General features: G+C 40.2%; 1 protein-coding gene across 1 annotated transcript in view; it reads right to left on the bottom strand.

Moving 5' to 3' along the window:
- The window catches only part of kcnj13 (potassium inwardly rectifying channel subfamily J member 13), a 113,910-nt gene that overhangs the window by 15,106 nt on the left and 78,345 nt on the right, over positions 1–20,459 (bottom strand). The window lies entirely within an intron of this gene.

Below are 20,459 nucleotides of genomic sequence, written 5' to 3'. Positions count from 1 at the left end.
AGAGAGAGGCACATTTATAATTCTTACAAGCTCTTAACAGATATACCTTACACCCTACAAAAGCTCAGCCTAACCAACACTCAGAAGCTTTGCCTTTAACGGTTACGCACACCACCAGGCGGGCGCCTTCTTCAACTTCTTCAGAAGTTGAACGTTTGTAGTTATTATTATTATTATTGTTTATTAATATTCCGTCACCGTTAATACAGCCCGATTCGTAGGGTCTACCCCCACATACTATATATCGAAACGTTCGTCTCGACGCCGCGATCAGGGCTTTTTGTACTTGACGCCATTTCGACTTACGGTTGGAACAAAATTCGCAAAAAAAACACCAAAAAATGGTCATTTTCAACCCTCTACTGTGTCGTCATGCTTTCACCTACGAACATCGTTTAGCTTCCAGTTTGTAGATATATCTTTGAACTATTCAGAAGTGAAAACGGAATGTGCATATCTTTTATCGTTTTCTCATCACGCCATTTTCAGTTACCATGGTGACAAAATTCTCCAAAAAACACCAAACTACTCGCTCAATTTTCACTCTATGTGCACAAATTATACATCAACACGTAGGTATTTCTGTCTGGATTCAGGAAATGTAACCCTCATTGGTGTAGGTCTTTTAGATTTCTTTCAAATCACCTCAGACCGGCAACAACCCCAAAGTGAAACTTATGCGAAAAAGACCGAACAACTTCAGCCTACTCGCTCAATTTTCACTCTACGTAGACAAATTATACATCAAAACGTAGGTCTTTTTGTCTGGATTCAGAAAATGTAAACCTCATTGGTGTAGGACTTATAGATTTTTTTCATCACGCCATTTTCACCTACCGTGGTGACAAAATTGTCTAAAAAACAACAAACAACTTTAGCATACTCGCTCAATTTTCAATCTACGTGCACAAATTATACATCAAAACGTAGGTATTTCTGTCTGGATTCAGGAAATGTAACCCTCATTGGTGTACGATTTATAGATTTTTCGCAAATCACCTCAGACCGGCAACAACCCCAAAGTCAAAGTTATGTAAAAAAGACCGAACAACTTCAGCCTACTCGCTCAATTTTCACTCTACGTAGACAAATTATACATCAAAATGTAGGTCTTTTTGTCTGGATTCAGGAAATGTAACCCTCATTGGTGTATGATTTATAGATTTTTTGCAAATCACCTCAGACCGGCAACAACCCCAAACCCTCCCCAAATTGAGCTGTAGTTGTTGGGATTTTTCCATGCAGCAGAAGAGCCAGCCAGGGCCGGTCAAAGCCATAGGCGTACTAGGGGCCGCTTGGTCCCTCTGGTGTAATGGGGTGGGGGGGCAAGTAACAATTAAATAACTTGAACAATTGATATAAATGAATGATGATAAATTAATTTGTTTAATTTATTTAATTTATTTTGTATTCAGAAGTTTTAAGAAAACATTAAATTACTTATTTATTTCTGTATTTATTTTTAAATATGGAAGACTTGGTCCTCCATACTCCAGGGCTCAACAAGAGTTCATCTAAAGATGTTTTAGAACTGATTGGTGACCTTTAGTTTATATTTCAGAAAGTTAGTTATAAGTAGAGTTATGTGGTTTTATGTTTTTTGGATACAATCCGGGTTAGCACCCGAACATCCCTTTCAGACAGCTTCGTCGTGCGTCCACAGTTAATCATGTTGGATGTGGTTCATCCTTCTTGGTGATATGCTGACATTACCCTGGACACCGTGGCTCTTGATACATCACAAACACTTGCTGTCTTGGTCACAGATGCAAGGCAAGGCAAGGGAAATATATTTATATAGCACAATTCAGTACAGAGACAATACAAAGTGCTTTACATGATTAAAATATAGTAAAATAAATGCAAGTAGGAATAAAATGTAGCTACAAAATAGAATAAAAGCAAGTAGAGATAGAATGTAGAAACAAAGAAGAACATTAAAAACAGTAAAACAGTTTAACTAGAACAGTCAAAGGCAATTGTAAACAAATGTGTTTTTAATCTTGATTCAAAAGAACTCAGGCTTTCCGCACTTTTACAGTTTTCTGGAAGTTTGTTCCAGATAAGCGGAGCATAGGAACTAAATGCTGCTTCTCCTTGTTTAGTTGTGGTTCTAGGTATGCAGAGTAGGTTGGAGCCAGAAGACCTTAGTGGTCTGGAGGGTTCATACACTGATAACAAGTCTGTAATGTATTTAGGTGCTAAGCCATTTAGGGATTTATAGACTAACAGAAGTATTTTGAAGTCTATTCTCTGAGATACAGGGAGCCAGTGTAAGGACTTTAGAACTGGGTTCATGTTCTCTACTTTCTTAGTCTTAGTGAGGACGCGGACAGCAGCGTTCTGGATCAGCTGCAGCTGTCTGATCCACTTTTTAGACAAATCTGTGAAAACACCGTTGCAGTAATCAATTCTACTAAATATAAACGCATGGATTAGTTTTTCCAGATCCTGCTGAGACATCAGTCCTTTAATCCTGGAAATATTCTTCAGGTGATAGAAAGCCGACCTTGTCACTGTCTGTAAATGCTTTTGGAGGTTCAGGTCTGAGTCCATCACTACACCAAGGTTTCAGGCCTGGTCAGTGGTTTCTAGCTGAAGCGACTGAAGCTGTGTGCTAACTTTTGATCTCTCCTCTATTGGTCCAAATATTATTACTTCAGTTTTGTTTTTATTCAATTGAAGAAAGTTTTGACACATCCAGCAAGATGTGCGCCAACAATTTGTCCTCCTTTGAACTCACCCATGTCACCCATAATGTTGTGTGCATTGCAATATTTTGAGCAAAACTGTGCTCTTACCCTGCTAATTGGACCTTCACACTCTGCTCTTATTGGTTCAATGTGCAATTAATGATGATTGGCCACCAGGCTGGTCCTATTTAGCCATGAAACCTCCCACGTTAAAATGAGAGGTGTTTCAGTTTCATTGTCAAACTCCTGTATATAGTGTATTTCACTTACTGAATTGAGTTACTGAAATAATTGTCTATACTTTTATTTATTAAGATTTAATTCTAGTGTTTATGTAAGGCAGAGGTTACAAATGTAAACGTTACGACCTGTTGTTTGGACCGTTTTTGCCTTTTCTTCTTTCTATTAAAAACGGCTCTACGAAAAGAAGTGGAAACAACGCCCCCAAAATGACGCTTGTGGCCAAAAAGTGTATTATGTCAGTAGTGGTTTAGGACTACCGTAGAAAATGAATGGCAAACTTTGACTGTCGGCTGTCGCCAATTAGGTCATTAGCTGCGTCTCAGATCGAAGTACGCAGTTTGCAGCTCTGCAGACGCAAAGTTTTCCCGGTCGGCAGGTTTTGATGAAGACAAATCCTTTTCACACTCAGAAGATTTGATTTAAAATCCCCAAGTGATAAAAGCCTACGACCAAGGAACTCGGAAGCTTTGCCTTTGACGGTTACGCGCACCACCAGGCGGGCGCCTTCTTCAACTTCTTCAGAAGTTGAACGTTTCTAGTTATTATTATTGTTTATTAATATTCCGTCACCGTTAATACAGCCCGAACCGTATGCTGTACCCCCACAAACTATATATCAAAACGTGCGTCTCGACGCCGCGATCAGGGCTTTTTGTACTTGACGCCGTTTCGACTTACAGTTGGAACAGAATTCGCAAAAAACATTTCTTAACACAATTGACCTCTCAATAATGCTCGGCTGAGCACGACACTGGTGTTTTGGTCGAGTGGGTTAGGTGTCAGGCTGCGAAGCAGAAGATCGAAAGTTCAAATCCAAGCTGTGCCAATTTTAGAGAATTACATTTTCACCCAATATTTCATTTCCCTTTGGCTTTAAAAAACGATTTTTTCAATTTAAATCAATACAGTTCACCTCATGCCATTGGGTGTTCCATTGGGTGTTTTCCTTGCAACTACGTGAAGGTGAGTCGTTTATTTAATGTCGGTTTTATATTATGGTAGAAACGCGGTGGCTAGTCTACACGCCACTGAGCTATATGCTACACGTATTTTTTTTTATTTTTTTTATTAAGCAATTAACATTGACATGAAAAAAGACTCAGAGAGGATGGCAAAATGTACATAAACAAACAAAGATTAATTACAATACAAAAGTGCAAATACAAAACAACAGGGGATTTATGTCAAGACAACTATCGAAATCAAAAATAGGAGACATTGAAATATAAACAACAAAAACGGTAGGTGCAATTAGAATAGCAGAAGTTGGGAGAGGTCAAAACTCAATTTTTTTGCATGTCTGTCTTTTTTATCTTCTTAAGAGATGGAAAAAAAGGTTTTAAAGTCATTGATAAACCAATGAAAGGAGGGTTGAGCATTTCTCCATTTAGCACAATGGATATATTTACCCAACAGCAGGATAATGTTAATAGTGTCAGAAACAGGCATAAGAAGATGGTCCATATAAAAAAAGACACATACATACACATATCAAAATATAATTTACATCACTATATTCAATCACCATCATTATCCAGTGACTATTGATGTCACTTATGTGGTTAATCACATTTCCAGAAAACCTGTTGAACATAATCATCACTCCAGCTGAGTGTGAAGTGCCATGGCTGAAAAAAATGCTGTCTCCCCATTGTTGTTTCCAGAATTTTGTGTCTGCCTCCACTGAGTGAGTTTCTTGCAGGAAAATAATATTACTCTTTTGCTCCTTACAAAAAAGAAAAGTTGCCTTACGTTTCACATTGTTTTTCAGTCCCCTTGTATTTAAAGAAAAAAAAGATAACATTTACAAAGTACCAAAAGTGCGCTGAAAAGGATTTGCGCAGGAATGAGTAGCTTATATCCCAAACAGAACTTTGTAATAACATTTGCAACAACCCTTTGGGTAATCAAACATTTAACTAACAAGGTAAATTCACAGTACCTGCTATAGACCAATATAACTAAAGAATGTTGGTCAGTTAGGGTCCACACGATGATTGTCGATCAGAGCATAGCCCTCCTTCAGGAACGCTCTTTTCCCCTTCTTCCTGGCATCCTGGACCAGAGGCCACAGCTAGGAACGCGCATCCCGATCTTCTTTGGAAAAGTCCTCTTTGAAGCGGATATGCATCTCGCTACACACCCGCGCGTCCTTTGACTTTTTCCACACTTCATCTCTGACGGCTCTCATCCCGAACTGGATGATAATCACCCTCGGCGTGTTGTTGGAAGTAGCCGCGGAGCCACGTTTACCCAGGCGGTGAACCGTGTCCACAGTGTCTCGCAGCCGGTCCATGGAGAGGGGAACAACTCTGGTAAGTATTCCGATGACGACTTCTCTTGTGTTTTCTCCCTCTTTTTCTGGTAATCCTGTCAGCCTCAAATTCCACCTTCTTTTGTACCGAGCCTGGTCCTCGGTTGCTCTTTTTAGCGTGTTGTTTTCTTTTTGAAGCTCGTCGATCTTTTCTTGGAGCTGAAGAATTTCTTGTTTGTTTTCTTTTGTAGCCATGGTGTTAGCTTCAATGCATTTATCAAAACTCTTTAACAGTTCAGTCTGTTCATCCATTTTCTCGGTCAACGCCTGAACAGCCTGGAGAATAGCGGCACCGATATTTCCATCACCTTGGTCTTTCCCCTTCATTTTTTTAGGTTTAGGGCTCTTTGTTGGCGTGTGGTCCAGCTTAATCTTACTTTTTTTGGAAGAGGCTTCGTCGACATCAATGTCTTCAATGTCGCTCTCATCACAAGCCTCGCGGAGAGCAGTGAAGTTGTAGTTATGGTCTGTCATGTTGGCAACTCAGACCGAAAGACTCAAATAAAAAGTGCTGAAAAAGCAATAATTAGAAACAAGGTTGCAAAGGAAGTGTAAGGTTGAATTCTAATGGAGGTTATGGAAAGTTGCAAAGGAATTTGCTATCTTGGGATAAAACAATACGTTTTAATCAGAGCCTGCAAAAAAGCTGCTTCTCACACCGCCATCTTGGGTCCTCTCTTATATGCTACACGTATTGGCATCTTAAAAATGGTCTTATAAGCTTAAAAGATCATTCTACTATTGTTGATTTTGTGGCCGAATACAAGATATGTTCTCAAAGCGTTAAATAAGCCCTTTGATTTTTCAACATTTTGTCTTTTAAAGATAATTTTATGTTACTTTTCATTAAATTTGTCAATGGCCTATGGAAGTCTGGAGGGATGGCAGTAAAAGCCTAACAGCAGCGCGATCTCTCCTCCGCTGCAGCGCCGGTAAAGAGCTGCGTGAAGCTGACACCCCACCCACAGAAAAAACTCAGTTAAATAGACGGAATGGTTAGTGCTTCGTTTGTGCAGGTTTGTGACGTTAAAATTAGCGTTTGTGCTGTTTTGGTTTTGAAGATATTAAATAATATTTCTTAAGGTCATCCAGAGTTCACCATCTCCCCATTTTGCTTCGAATCCGATCAAACTAGGGCTACTTCTTTTAGTGCTTTGTTTGTGCAGGTTTGTGCCGTTAAAATTATCGTTTGTGCTGCTTTGGTTTCGGAGATATTATGAATTTTAATTTCAACCGATGACGTCATCCCAGCCCGCCGCTTCAAAATAAAGTGCTACGGTAAATCATATGTTATTGCCAACACTGGAAAAAACGTAAGTCTTTTTAATATATTTCTACTGATAAATCAGTAACATTACTATGAAGTCGTGTCATCTACCGAGCCCCCCCCCCCCTCCCCTACAACATTCTTATAAAATAATTTATATATTCCTGCCTATTGGCAAAGATCTCTGGGGAAACATGTTTTTGTTTGTTTTTTTAGTTTCCTGACTGAGGGGAGTGGCTGGAACAGTCTCTGTGCAGGATGGCTGGCGTCCTTAATGATGTTCCTCAATTGTGTAAGAAGATGTGGTCAGATCTACCGTTTGGTCTCAACACTTTTCTCAAGAAAGCAGTTTTTAATTTTATATTTTTCTTTTATCATGCAAGTTGTTTTAGCCGCTATTGTAAAATGTGTGTTATATTGTTTTGTACTTTATTCCTGAATAAATATTACGATTTATTTTGTCTCATTTAAAGAACTTTACTTTAGATAGCAATGTCAAGTGAGCCACCAAAAAAGGCATTTCATTTATTAGAATGTTCAACTGTTTTCATAAAGTCTATTTTTCCTAATCAGAAGGGTTTATTATTCTTCAAGAGTATAATGTTTATAACATTTTCAAACAGTAACTTGGTTATAGTTGATCTTAGTAGTCATAGTTCATTACTCCTCTGAATTAATTAGAATAGCAAACCTTTATTGCTCTACAATAGGGAGATTTGGGGGTGTCTGCACCTAACAAAAGGGCAATTAAAGTATAGGCTTATATAACGCAGAAAACATACCCAAACTAAAATCAATAACAGAAAAACTGCAAAAAATAAATCACACTGGTCAGCCTATAAAGTATAAGTACACTGTAAGGAACGATCTCCTAAAACGTTCCTTTGTCCACCTAAGCTAAACCTTTAATGAGGCTGAAGGACCATTCCACTTTTTATTGGCTTTATGCATGAAGTGGGAAATATTGTTCAACTATGAATATATTGACTGTGTTATCAGCTGAAAGTATAAAGCATATAGATTGAATTAGAAATGCCTAAAAATATTGACCAATTTGGTTTTTTGTGTATTGAGCTCAGCACAAAATATTAAAAACTTAACGCTCCCCAAAAACTATTGGGCTGCAAATCTTAATGAAAACTTTATTTTATTTTATTCCAAGGTTGTTGTTGCACAAACAAAGCACTGAAAAAGTAGCCCACTGTGGTTTGCTTTGGATCCAGCTCAGCACCAGCAAAGAAAGAAAAACGTAGCACTTTATTTTGAAGCGGCGGTCTGGGATGACGTCATCGGCTGAAATTAAAATTCACAATATCTCCGAAACCAAAGTAGCACAAACGTTAATTCTAACGGCACAAACATGCACAAAGCACTAAAGAAGTTGACCACTTTGGTTTGCTTTTGCTCCAGCTCAGCACCAGCAAAGGAATAACAATGTAGCGCTTTATTTTACAGCAGCAGCCTGTGTTGACAGCACCGGCCGAAATTAAAACTTATATTATCTACGAAACCAAAGCAGCATAAATGCTAATTTTAACGGCACAAACGAAGCACTAAAGAAGTTGACCAGCTTGGTTGGATTCAAAGCAAAATGGTGGGATGGTGAACTCTAGATGAACAATGGCCTATGGAAGTCTGGAGGGATGGGAGTTCAAGTCTAACATCTTAGTGTGTGTTTTTAAGTCCCAAAAACTGTGAATAAATGTTTTTCAACATCTTACAATCACTGTGACCAGTTCCTATGCATAATGCACTTAAATGTTTAACTGAGTAAAAGTACTGTTGAAATTGCAAATACTTTTCTTAAACTCTGAGGTTATTCATAATGTTGTGTAAAAGGGAAATCTTTTTATTATAAAAATCAACAACAAGTCCACGCAGTGACGCACCCATCTAGCACAAGTATGGGGCCAAGGGAATGCCATGATATGGCAGCCCAAACCATCACTGCTTCGCTCTGGGCATGCAACAGTCTGAGTGGTACGCTTCTTTGGGGCTTCTCCACACCGTAACTCTCCCGGATGTGGGGAAAACGGTAAAGGTGGACTCATCAGAGAACAATACATGTTTCAAATTGTCCACAGCCCAAGATTTGCGCTCCTTGCACCACTGAAACCGATGTTTGACATTGGCACGAGTGACCAAAGGTTTGGCTATAGCAGCCCGGCCGTGTATATTGACCCTGTGGAGCTCCCGACGGAGAGTTGAGGTGCACAATTAATTCTGCTGTGACTTGGGGAGCCGTGGTTTTATGTTTTTTGGATACAATCCGGGTTAGCACCCGAACATCCCTTTCAGACAGCTTCCTCGTGTGTCCACAGTTGATCCTGTTGGATGTGGTTCGTCCTTCTTGGTGGTGTGCTGACATTACCCTGGACCCCGTGGCTCTTGATACATCACAAACACTTGCTGTCTTGGTCACAGATGCGCCAGCAAGACGTGCACTAACAATTTGTCCTCTTTTGAACACTGGTATGTCACCCATACTGTTGTGTGCATTGCAATATTTTGAGCAAAACTGTGCTCTTACCCTGCTAATTGGACCTTCACACTCTGCTCTTATTGGTTCAATGTGCAATTAATGAAGATTGGCCACCAGGCTGGTCCAATTTAGCCATGAAACCTCCCACACTAAAATGAGAGTTGTTTCAGTTTCATTGTCCAACCCCTGTATGTATATATATATATATATATATATATATATATATATATATATATATATATATATATATATATATATATATATAGATAGATACATACATACATATATGCACACATACATATGCCTACATGCACATGTACTGACATATATTCACCTGGTGATAGCAGCAGAAGTTCTTCGGATCATTGCACAGGTTATAGCACAGTGTATTAAATAGATTATTGCACATTAGTTATTGCCCAAAGTTATAAAAGTTGTGGTTACAGTTACTGATAGCAGCAGAAGTCACTTCTTTCAGGATTATTGCACTGGTTATCGCACAGTGAATTAGATAGATTATTGCACATTGGTTACAGTTACAGTGCAGCACTGTATAATCTGATTGCAGCAGGAATGAATGACTTGCGGTAGCGCTCCTTTTTACAGACAGGGTATCTAAGTCTGGCACTAAAGGAGCTGCTCAGCTCCTCTACAGTCTGGTGCAGGGGGTGGAAGGTGTTGTCCATGATGGATGTGAACTTGGACAACACCCTCCTCTCAGCTACTTCCTCCGCTGAGTCCAGAGTGCAGCCCAGGACAGAAGTGGCCTTCCTCACCAGCTTATTCAGCCTCATTCTGTCCCGTTCTGCGCTGCCTGGAGCCCAGCAGACGACAGCGTAGAGAAGGGCTGAGGCCACCACAGAGTCATAAAAAGTCTTAAGCAGGGGCCTGCTCACTCCAAAGGACCTCAGCCTCCTCAGGAGGTGGAGGCGGCTCTGGCCCTTCTTATACAGAGCGTCGGTGTTATGAGTCCAGTCCAGCTTATTATTGACGTGAACACCCAACAAAAGAGGCCTACGTCTCTGATATCAACTTCATAAATGTGAGTATTTCTGTTTTCTTTGCTCATTTATGTCAATAAACTGAGTATCTCCATGTTTTGTTGACAGAACAAGAGATTTGGTAAACACTGACATTTTTCAAAATTTTGTAACATTTTATTATTATAGCAACCAATCAATTAATTGTATTTTATTTTTATTTTAATTTTATTTTTTGCTTTTGTACCTTTTGAATTCGTCTTGTATTAGTATTATGGTGTACTTTTTCTACTTTAATATGTATGTTCATAATGTCTACTGTTGTCCCCATCACTTCAAGTACGGTGATTTATATGTCCATGGATGGGTCAGTGAATGTGGGTTTGTCTTGATGGGACCAATGTTTATTTGGGAGGAGATGTGTATATGTTTGGCTGTATCTCTCATCGAGGGCGCCTGGACAACCTGTGGCGTAGTTGGGACTTAACAGACGGGATTCCTGATGTGGGTGAAATTTCTAGAATGATCCGTGTAAAGATGTTAGGATGCAAAATGTGAGATGTGACAAAAGTGGACATGTATATGTTGATATAAAACAGCGATTGAAAATAAAAAGTTCAAAAAAAAAAAAACAAACTGTTTGTGCATCTTCACAAACTGTGCATAAGTAAAGATAAGTGTTTCTGCATGGTTGATGGTGGTGATTGCGCAAGATAAGACTGGGCTGGAGGTTGCGTGTTTGGAGTGGAGCATCAGCTGATCTAACTCAGCTCACCTGAGGTGACGTTGGAGAGGATAGACATCGGTGAGGACGCCGTTGATCAGCTCGGCGCTGGATTTGAACAATCATTTGTCTGGATTAGGTATGTGTAGCGCTACCACCGATATGATGGCCATCTAAATATAGTGTGCACACATAAGGGCATAATTCCAATGCATTGGTTGCTGAAGTGGATGAACAATTAATTTTGTATCAACAAACTGTTGTGATCTGTGGACTGTCGGACTTTAATTATGGAGGATTGCGCGGCTAAAATGGATAAACCATCGGGTGCCAGTGAATCAGCTGCTGATGGCAGCCAGAACATGGTAACCAGCTGTAGTGATACACAAACGAGCAAACGGGTGGTTAAACGTTCTGCTTTAAATGTTCACTTGCTGATAAGGTAGACAGATTGCAAAGTGGTAGAAAGGCTAAGCTAAATAAAGCTAGCAGTTTAAGGAAAACAATACAAAGTTTAATGCAAAGGGGTAAACTCTCAGAGGTGCAAAAATCTCTTGATGGATTCATTGAATTGTGTGATGAAATAAGGTGTATGCATGATTCACAAATAATTTTATGGCCACCAGACGAAAAAGAAAAACACGAAACATGGTTTAAGGCAAAAATGATGTTTAATAATGAATTTATTGAAAGTATAAGAGGGTCGGTCAAATCTGAAGGAAATTTTGTGTCAGAAAATGAAGGTACTGGTCATTTGAATATTCATGATGGTGTTGTTAATGATGATATTGACCCTAATGACAGTGTTTCCAATGTGGGTAAACATGGCAACAAAAGCGTTAGCAGCAGTAGATCAAGTACCGCTTCCTCTGTACAAATTAAAGCGGCAGCATAAAGAGCTGCACTTGTTGCTAGGATGGCTGCTTTAAAGGAACGCCATGCACTGGAGGAACAGGAACAACTGATAAAAAGGAGCAGCTTGTGTTGGAAACCGAGCTAGCTGCATCTACTGCTAAATTAGCAGTTTTGCAGACATCGGATGGACGGTGTCTCTCTCTTACAGATGGCATGAACTCTTATTTTGAAAAGGAAAAGAAGAAAGTGGCATCAGTCAATATTCTTAACCCCATGGCAAGTGATGTGAGCCCGCAACTTGTGAAAAAACATCAGAGAAAAATGTTTCTCTTACAGAAGATAAAAAGGAAATGATGGATGTTCGACCAAAACAAACAGGGAAAAAGAAGTCATCAACGATCAGATGAAATTTTATCTGGAGATGTTGTCACTATTTTGCATAAGTAAAATGAAATAACAGCTGCCCTAGTGCACCAACAGCGCTTGCTGTCTTTGCCGGCACGCGACATTCCTGTGTTTGACGGGGATCCATTTCAATATAAACCTTTTATTAAAGCATTTGAACAAGGAGTGGAGGCTAAAGCTGTCTGCTTATATTATTTGGAGCAGTTCACCAGAGGACAGCCTAAGGAATTGGTTCGCAGCTGCCATCACATGGATCCAGAACGTGGGTACATTGTAGCAAACGGTCTTCTTCAAGAACATTTTGGAAATGAGTACAAGATAGCAACAGTATATATAGACAAAGCACTAGCTTGGCCATTAATAAAGTCTGAGGATGTTAAAGCTCTAAAAGCTTATGCTTTGTTTTTACGAGGATGCTGTAATGCAATGGAAGAGCTGCAATGTATGCAGGAGTTGGATATGCCAAGCAACATGAAAGTGGTGATTTCCAAACTGCCATACAAACTCAAAGAGCAATGGAGAACTGCTGCTCATGAGATTTTGGAGACATACAACCAGAGAGCTCAGTTTATCGATGTGGTTGTATTTCTGGAGAAGCAGGTGAGGATTCTGTCTGACCCAGTCTTTGGAGACATTGGAGGATGTGTACCACAAAATATTGGTGGTTTAAGACCTTCCAGCAAGTTAAAGTTGCAGTCAAAGGTCAGAGTGAAGGGAAGTAGTTTTGCTACTACAGCAACATCAGTGGATCCCTCTGAAGGTAAAGCTACGACAACCAGCCCAAAGAAACAAAGATTCTTCTGTCATTGCTGTTCACGTGCTCATCTTTTGGAAAAATGTCAACAGTTTAAGGGGAAGAAACACAGAGAGAAGATTTGTTTTCTAAAGGAGAAAGTGATTTGCTTTGGATGCTTATGTATGGGACACATAAGCCGAGATTGTGAAAGCCGCTTGATCTGTGAAGTTTGTGATCAAAAACATCCTACTGTGCTTCATATTCCAAAGGCAAATATTGGTTCAGAAACGGCAGATGAGTCAAAGGAAACAGATAAAGCAACTATTCTTCAGACATGTGGGCATACAGGGGCAGGAAAGGATCGTTGCATTTTTATCTATCGTTCCAGTACAAGTGAAGTCCTCCAAGGGAATTCAGGTCATACAAACATATGCATTTCTGGATCCAGGTAGCACGGCTACGTTCTGTTCAGAACATCTCATGCACAAATTGAACATCACAGGAAAGACAGCTAATGTGCTTTTGAAAACAAAGGGGCAAGAAAATGTTGTTTCAACATTTTCATTGTCTGGTATAGAGGTATCAGGGTTGGAAGGAAACACCTTTTATCCTCTACCAGAAGTCCTCACACAGAAACAGATGCCAGTCACTTCCGATGATATTGTCACTGCTGAAGATATGAAAAAGTGGCCTTATTTGTCAAAGGTTCACATTCCCACCTTAAAGGCTAATGTTGACTTGATAGGAACCAACGCTCCCAAGTTATTGGAACCTTGGGAAGTGGTCCACAGTTGTGGAGACTGCCCTTACGCTATAAGAACAGTGTTGGGTTGGTGATCAATGGCCCTTTAAATAAAAGTGGAAAAGGCAGCAGTATTGATGTGGAGCGGCATCCTGTGGTGGTAAATAAAATTTCTGTGTCTAACCTCGAGCTCCTGCTCAATAATCAGTACCACCATGATTTTAATGAAAAGGCCTCAGTGGAAAAGGAAATGTCCAGAGAAGACATTAGATTTATGGAAATAATGGAATGCTCTGTAACTCTTCAAGATGATAGTTATTACCTGAAGCTGCCCTTCAAGATGGCAGATGTCATCTTACCAAATAGCTTTTCAGTATCAAAGCAGAGGATGGTTGGATTAAGGAAGAAGTTTGTACGTAACCCACAGTTTCACAAAGAGTATGTAAGTTGTCTAACGGATGTCATTGGTAAAGGTTACGCCGAGCCAGTACCTGACCTGCAATTAAAAGGTAAAGGAGGAAAGGTTTGGTATATTCCTCATCATGGCGTCTATCATCCAAGAAAAGGTTCCCTACGAGTGGTGTTTGATTGTGGGGCCACATATCAAGGAAAATAATTAAATGATGAACTATTGCAAGGTCCTAATCTCACCAATTCCCTGCTGGGAGTTCTCATTCAATTTAGGCAGGATCTTGTGACTTTTATGGGTGACATACAAGCCATGTTCTACCAAGTGAAGGTTGCAGAACAAGACAGAGACTTTCTACGCTTTGTCTGGTGGCCTGAAGGAGACTACACCAAAGAGCTTAAGGACTACAGAATGACTGTTCACTTATTTGGAGACGCCTCATCCCCCGGTTGTGCTAGTTATGCACTAAGGAAAACTGCTGATGACAACAGAGAGGATTTTTCCGATGAAGCCATCCATGCCATAAAGCAGAACTTTTATGTTGATGACTGTTTGATGAGCGTGGGATCAGAGGAGAAGGCCATTAAAATGGTTAAGGAACTTGGCGCTCTCTGTAAAAGAGGTGGATTCGTTTTGGAAAAGTGGATAAGTAACAGTCGAGCAGTGTTGCAGTCAATTGCAGAAGATCGATGGGCTAAGGATATAAAAGAGCTGGATTTGGATCGAGATAATCTTCCGGTTGAGAGAGCTTTAGGTCTGTTTTGGTGTGTCGAGTCAGACTCCTTCAAATTTAAGATGGAAGTGAAAAAGCGGTCTCTAACAAGACTTGGTATGTTGTCCACAACCAGCTCAATCTATGATCCTTTGGGTTTTCTGTCACCAGCCACTCTGCCTGCCAAGATATTGCAGCAAGAGCTCTGCAGACGGTGCTGTGGATGGGATGATGTCCTGCCGCTGGATATCTTAAAACACTATATGAAATTAGATCCTATCACTTGTTTTTAGCCCTACAGTAATAAAATTACTGAGATCTCATTGCTTGTAATAATAATAATTCATCACAAACCAGTCCATTTGAAAGGAGTTTAGATATACATAATCTTTGATTTAAATAGATGTAAAAAACTGTGCTTTGGGTTTGAAGAAAACTGTATGGAACTAAATATGGTTGCTTTTCTAAGTGTTTTCTATTCATTTATTTTATTTCCTTTTAACTTGGAATTTGAATGCAACTAAAGAGACATTTAGAGAATATCACGAAGGCCACACTTACTGATAATCAGTTACAATATCATCTGATGTTATAAGTTATGCTGAGCTGAGGCGAACCTCAGAGGGACAATTTAACCTGAAACAGGGCAAAAGATACGCACGGGCGGATCCAGGATTTTTCAAAGGGGGGTGCGCACCTAAGGGTCATGTCAAGACAATGTGAGGCTAAACAACCAAAGAATGTCATCTTTACTCTTTCACACTACCTTAATTATTCATCTATGGGTTTTTGAATTGATAATCATTTTAATGGATGAACATAAGTGGAATTAGCATGATTACATTATTGTAATTGAAAACTTATTTTTAAGACAAAATTTCTTGGTTTTTACAGCATGCACAAGGTTAAAAAGTAGTTTGAAGAAAAAATTATCCTTATCAACAATCAATCAAACAAAGATTTTCTTTATTTCCAGAAATGATATTTAATTAGTAAAATGAAATAAAAAGACTCAAGGACTTAGAACAGTTTGTTATGGTTCAAGTGATAAAGGATTTTTTAATATACATGTATTTTAACAATTTATTTCATCCAGATAAACTATATTAAGAAAAAAATGACTTAAAAAGACCCAAGGACTCAGAACAGTTTGTTATAGTTCAAGTGATAAAGGAGTTTTGAGTATATTTTAACGAGATAAACTATGTTGAGAGAAAAAAAACTTTAAAGTAAGTTAAACCAATGAACATGTATGGTGAAGTTAAGGCATAAGCCTATAATAGAACAGTAAGACTTGACAAAGAATATTGTTCTCTTCTACAACACCTTCAACTTTATGATGAAGATGATAATGGGTTTACAAATGTCAACCTTCTGGGATGCTTCTGGGCAAATATGTCTATGATTTTGTTGATGTCTAAATAAATGTCCTTGTGGACATACATAAGTAGCAAAGCCACAAACCTTTCTTGTCCCATTGTCGACCTCAGCAAAGTTTTCACTGCTTTAAGGCCCGAGTTACGTTCCACAGAAGCACTCGTAAAAGGTATAACTGACAGAAGGTGAAGAATCATAGAAATGTTTGGGTAGCACTTGTATATTTGTTATCCTTAGAATTTCAGGGAGAGAGCTGGGTTTTTCCACTGATGATGACCACTTTGTGTGCCACAACTTCATTTCCTGCTTCAATGTTGATCCTGATGGTAGATCATCTTTATATGATGTAAAGATCTCTTTCTCACTCTCATCGTTCATCATATGAAAGTTGCTTGGAAATAGTTTTAATCGCGTTGTAATAACGCGAGATCTTAGTTGTGAGCAATTCAAATTTATGCTCGGACAGACCCGGCTGCAGAAGCAAATTACAGGGGGCATTACATTTTTTCAGGGGGGCACACTTTAAAGGCCTATTGTAACTGCAGATTTTATTATTATTATTATTATTATTTATTCTTGGGACTTTTGAAACGGGTTTGTGGAGGCTTAAACATGTATGAAAACTCACCAAACTTTACCCAAAATTGTCCCCCATGTGAAGGTAGTATCCAAGGTGGTACTGCTGGTAGTGGTACTGTTGGACTGAACATTAAATCAGTTCATTCTAATTCCATTGCTTTTTGTCTAACTGTCTACCCAAAGCTTTTTCTTTCCCTCTTCTCCATTTCCCAACAAGATGTTAAAGTGCTCTATGCTGGATGATCTTCACTATGACCTTGTAAATTAGCCCAATAGTTTAGAGATAACTGAATTCTTCTCATTGTCGGGAAGTCTGAACAACAACAACTCCTAATGCATCTTGTGACTTTTGGCACAAATTTACCGCAGGGTAGGTGGGATTGTTTCGTAGTCGAGCGGAGGCTGTTTTGTGCGTGCAGAGACCATTTTGTACTGGAGGAAAACTTATAAATGATATTTTGAGTGCAAGGTTGGCGAACAGTTTGCAAAACAATTTTTTTTGTGTGTGAAACATATCTTTTTGTGTACAAAACAAGTTTTATTTATGTGCAACACCTTTTTTGTTTACAACCTTTTGGCAGGAAACTATCTCCATAACTCTTGCTGCAGCATTTTGGATCAGCTGAAGACTTTGAACTGCATTTCAACCAGTAAACTAATGTTTAAACCAGGGGTGTCAAACGTACGGCCCGCCGAACGATTTAGTCCGGCCCGGTGGCCAAATGCAATATCATTATTCAACGACTGTATCTCCTCACTGCAACGACCGATCTGCACCTGATTTTTTGTGAGTCGTGGGGGAGCGCTGCCGAACGGGTTCGTGTGAATCGCCCGGTGGACGGGCGCGGAAAATGCGTGACAGCTTCTGCGGTGGCTGGCGGCAGGCGGTGCGCGTACCCCCGCGGTGCTTGGCTGCGAGGGCCGCTCATCGCCGCTTGCGGCTTTAATTAGGCCCAAGCAGCTAAGCGCTGCGAAGGCCTATTGTTTCTGTGTTGTTTCTTCTTCTTATTATTATTATTATTTTTATTCTGCCCCCCTAAAAAGGGGCCTTTTTGGGGGCTTTATCATACTCAAAAACTCACCAAACTTGGCGGATGCATGAAGACTGTTTTGTATTTTAAGGTCGTCACAAAAATCAAAAGAAAAATGCCTCAACGGCGCCACCTAGCAATTTTTCAAAGGACCCTTTGCTATTCACTTACTTCATCGTAGAGACATGAAATTTGGTACAGTGGTAAAGCTCACCAAGACGCTCAGAATTTACAATTAATGTCATAGTGCAAATATCACAGGAAGTCGGCCATTTTAGACTGAATGTCTGATTTTGACCTGAAATTTGGCATTTGCAGCGTTGGTATCTAATCGAACTCCTCCGAGAGATTTTGAGCGATCGGCTTGAAACTCGGTCAGTCTGATCATAAGGCATGGCCAATTCAAAGTTATCAAAACGGTGAGTTTTTGAGCTTGCTGAAGGAGGGTTTGCAGGGGTCAAAGTTCACCTATTCACCACAAAAAATAAAAGTGTTATATCTCCTCCACAGAAACACACAGAGGCACCAAACTTTTAGTTATTGATCACCATCAGGTCTCCTATAATATCCAATGGTCAAATGATGACATTGCTTAGGCCATGCCCCCTGACAACAGGAAGTGTCATGTTTTGTTGTAAGCGGTCCCTATGTTACTCCTCTGAGCTAATCAACATGAAACTGTGTGCAGAGACAGAACACATGTTGGTGTGTTGTGGATTTCAGGCCCAACTGGATTCGATGGAGCAGGGGGGCGTGGCGGCGTGGCATATTCACCTCAAACGCTGCTGTCATACGTTTGGCTCTGAATTCCACAGTTTTGGGCCGAGCTGCTTAAAACTCATTTGGATGCATCCTTATCCACCCCCCAACAGGAATCCATAACAAACTTTAGTGAGCAGGACTTAGTTTCTCTAAAGCGCCACCAAGCAATTTTCCAAGGACCCTTTGCTATTCACTTACTTCATCGTAGAGTAATGAAATTTTGTACAGTTGTAGATCTCAGCAAGATGCTCAGAATTTACAATTAATTACATAATGCAAGTATCACAGGAAGTAAGCCATTTTAGATTGAAATCTGAATTTTGACACCATGTTGACATGTAAAGCATCTGGATTTGATCAAACTTGTCCAGCAGGTGGCAGCAAGAGACCACAAATAAACCCCAAAGGAATTTCTCTTGGTAAGTAAGTGATCTTAACTCTTTGGTTTCCTTATATATTTAAGTTGAACAGATATACAAATCCTGCTTGAAAACTGACAAACTTACTCTTGTTCAATACATTTCAGTTTTTATTTATATAGCGCCAAATAATGAAACATGTCATCTAAAGGCAGTTTACAATGTCAAAATCAATCAGATTATACATATTAAGACAGATTATCCAGATTGGTAAAATAAATTCCTATATAAGGGAACCAGTTGATTGCATCAAAGTCGTAACAAGCAGCATTCACTCCTGAAGAAGCGTAGAGCCACAGGGAGAGTCGTTTGCATTGTCCATGGCTTTGCAGCAATCCCTCATACTGATCAAGCATGAAGTGACAGTAGAAGGAAAAACTCCCCATTAACAGGAAGGAAAAACCTCTAGCAGAACCGGGCTCAGTATGAATGGTAATCTGCCTTGACCGACTGGGGGTTACAAAAAAGAGAGAAGAGACACAACAAGACAGACAAAGAAGCACAGAAGCACACATTGATCCAGTAATCTGTTTTACATTAGATGGTAATAACAGGTGATCTGTCTTCCCTGGATGATGTCACAGCTAACAGAACGCCAGACCAGGTGTACCTACTATGAAGAAAAAGAGAGAGAACAAAAAAGTTAAAAGCTGAAATGACAACAGTCATGCAAAATTGAAGAACAATAGACCCTGATGTCCTCCAGCAGCCTAAGCCTATAGCAGCATAACTATAGAGGTAGCTCAGGGTAACATGAGCCACTCTAACTATAAGCTTTGTCAAAAAGGAAAGTCCCAAGAGCCAGCTTCTAGTGGAGGAGTTCAAGTATCTTGGGGTCTTGTTCAGGACTGAGGGGAAGATGGAGCGGGAGATCGACAGGCAGATTGGTGCGACTGCTGTGAAGTGGGCGCTGTACCGGTCCATTGTGGTGAAGAGAGAGCTGAGCCAAAAGGCCAAGCTCTCGATTTACCAGTCGATCTACGTTCCTACACTCATCTTTGGTCATGAGCTTTGGGTCGTGACCGAAAGAACGAGATCCCGGATACAAGCAGCCAAAATGAGTTTTCTCCATAGTGTGTCTGGGCTCTCCCTTACAGATAGGGTGAGGAGCTCAGTCATCCGGGGAGGACTCAGAGTAGAGCCGCTGCTCCTTCACATTGAGAGGAGGCAGTTGAGGTGGCTCGGGCATCTGGTTAGGATGCCTCCTGGACGCATCCCTGGTGAGGTGTTCTGGTCACGTCCCACCGGGAGGAGGCCCAGGGGAAGACCCAGGACACGCTGGAGAGACTCTGCTGGCCTGGGAACGCCTTGGGATTCCCCCGGAGGAGCTGGCCCAAGTGACTGGGGAGAGGGATGTCTGGGCCTCCCTACTGAAGCTGCTACCCCCACGACCCGACCCAGGATAAGCGGAAGACGATGGATAGATGGATGGAAAAAGGAAAGTTTTAAGATTAGTCTTAAAAGTAGACAGGGTGTCTGCCTCACGGACCAAAACTGGGAGTTGGTTCCACAGGAGAGGAGCCTGATAGCTAAAGTATCTAACTCCCATTCTAGTTTTAGAGACTTTAGGATACACCAGAAGACCTGCAGTCTGAGAGCAAAGTGCTCTGTTAGGAACATAAGGGGTAACCAGAGCTCTGATATATGATGGAGCTTGATTATTAAGGGCTTTATATGTTAGAAGAAGAATTTTAAATTCTATTTTTGATTTTACAGGAAGCCAATGAAG

Source organism: Fundulus heteroclitus, unplaced genomic scaffold (assembly GCF_011125445.2).
Source record: "Fundulus heteroclitus isolate FHET01 unplaced genomic scaffold, MU-UCD_Fhet_4.1 scaffold_60, whole genome shotgun sequence".
Taxonomy (NCBI): domain Eukaryota; kingdom Metazoa; phylum Chordata; class Actinopteri; order Cyprinodontiformes; family Fundulidae; genus Fundulus; species Fundulus heteroclitus.
This window is presented reverse-complemented; position numbering and strand designations above follow the sequence as displayed.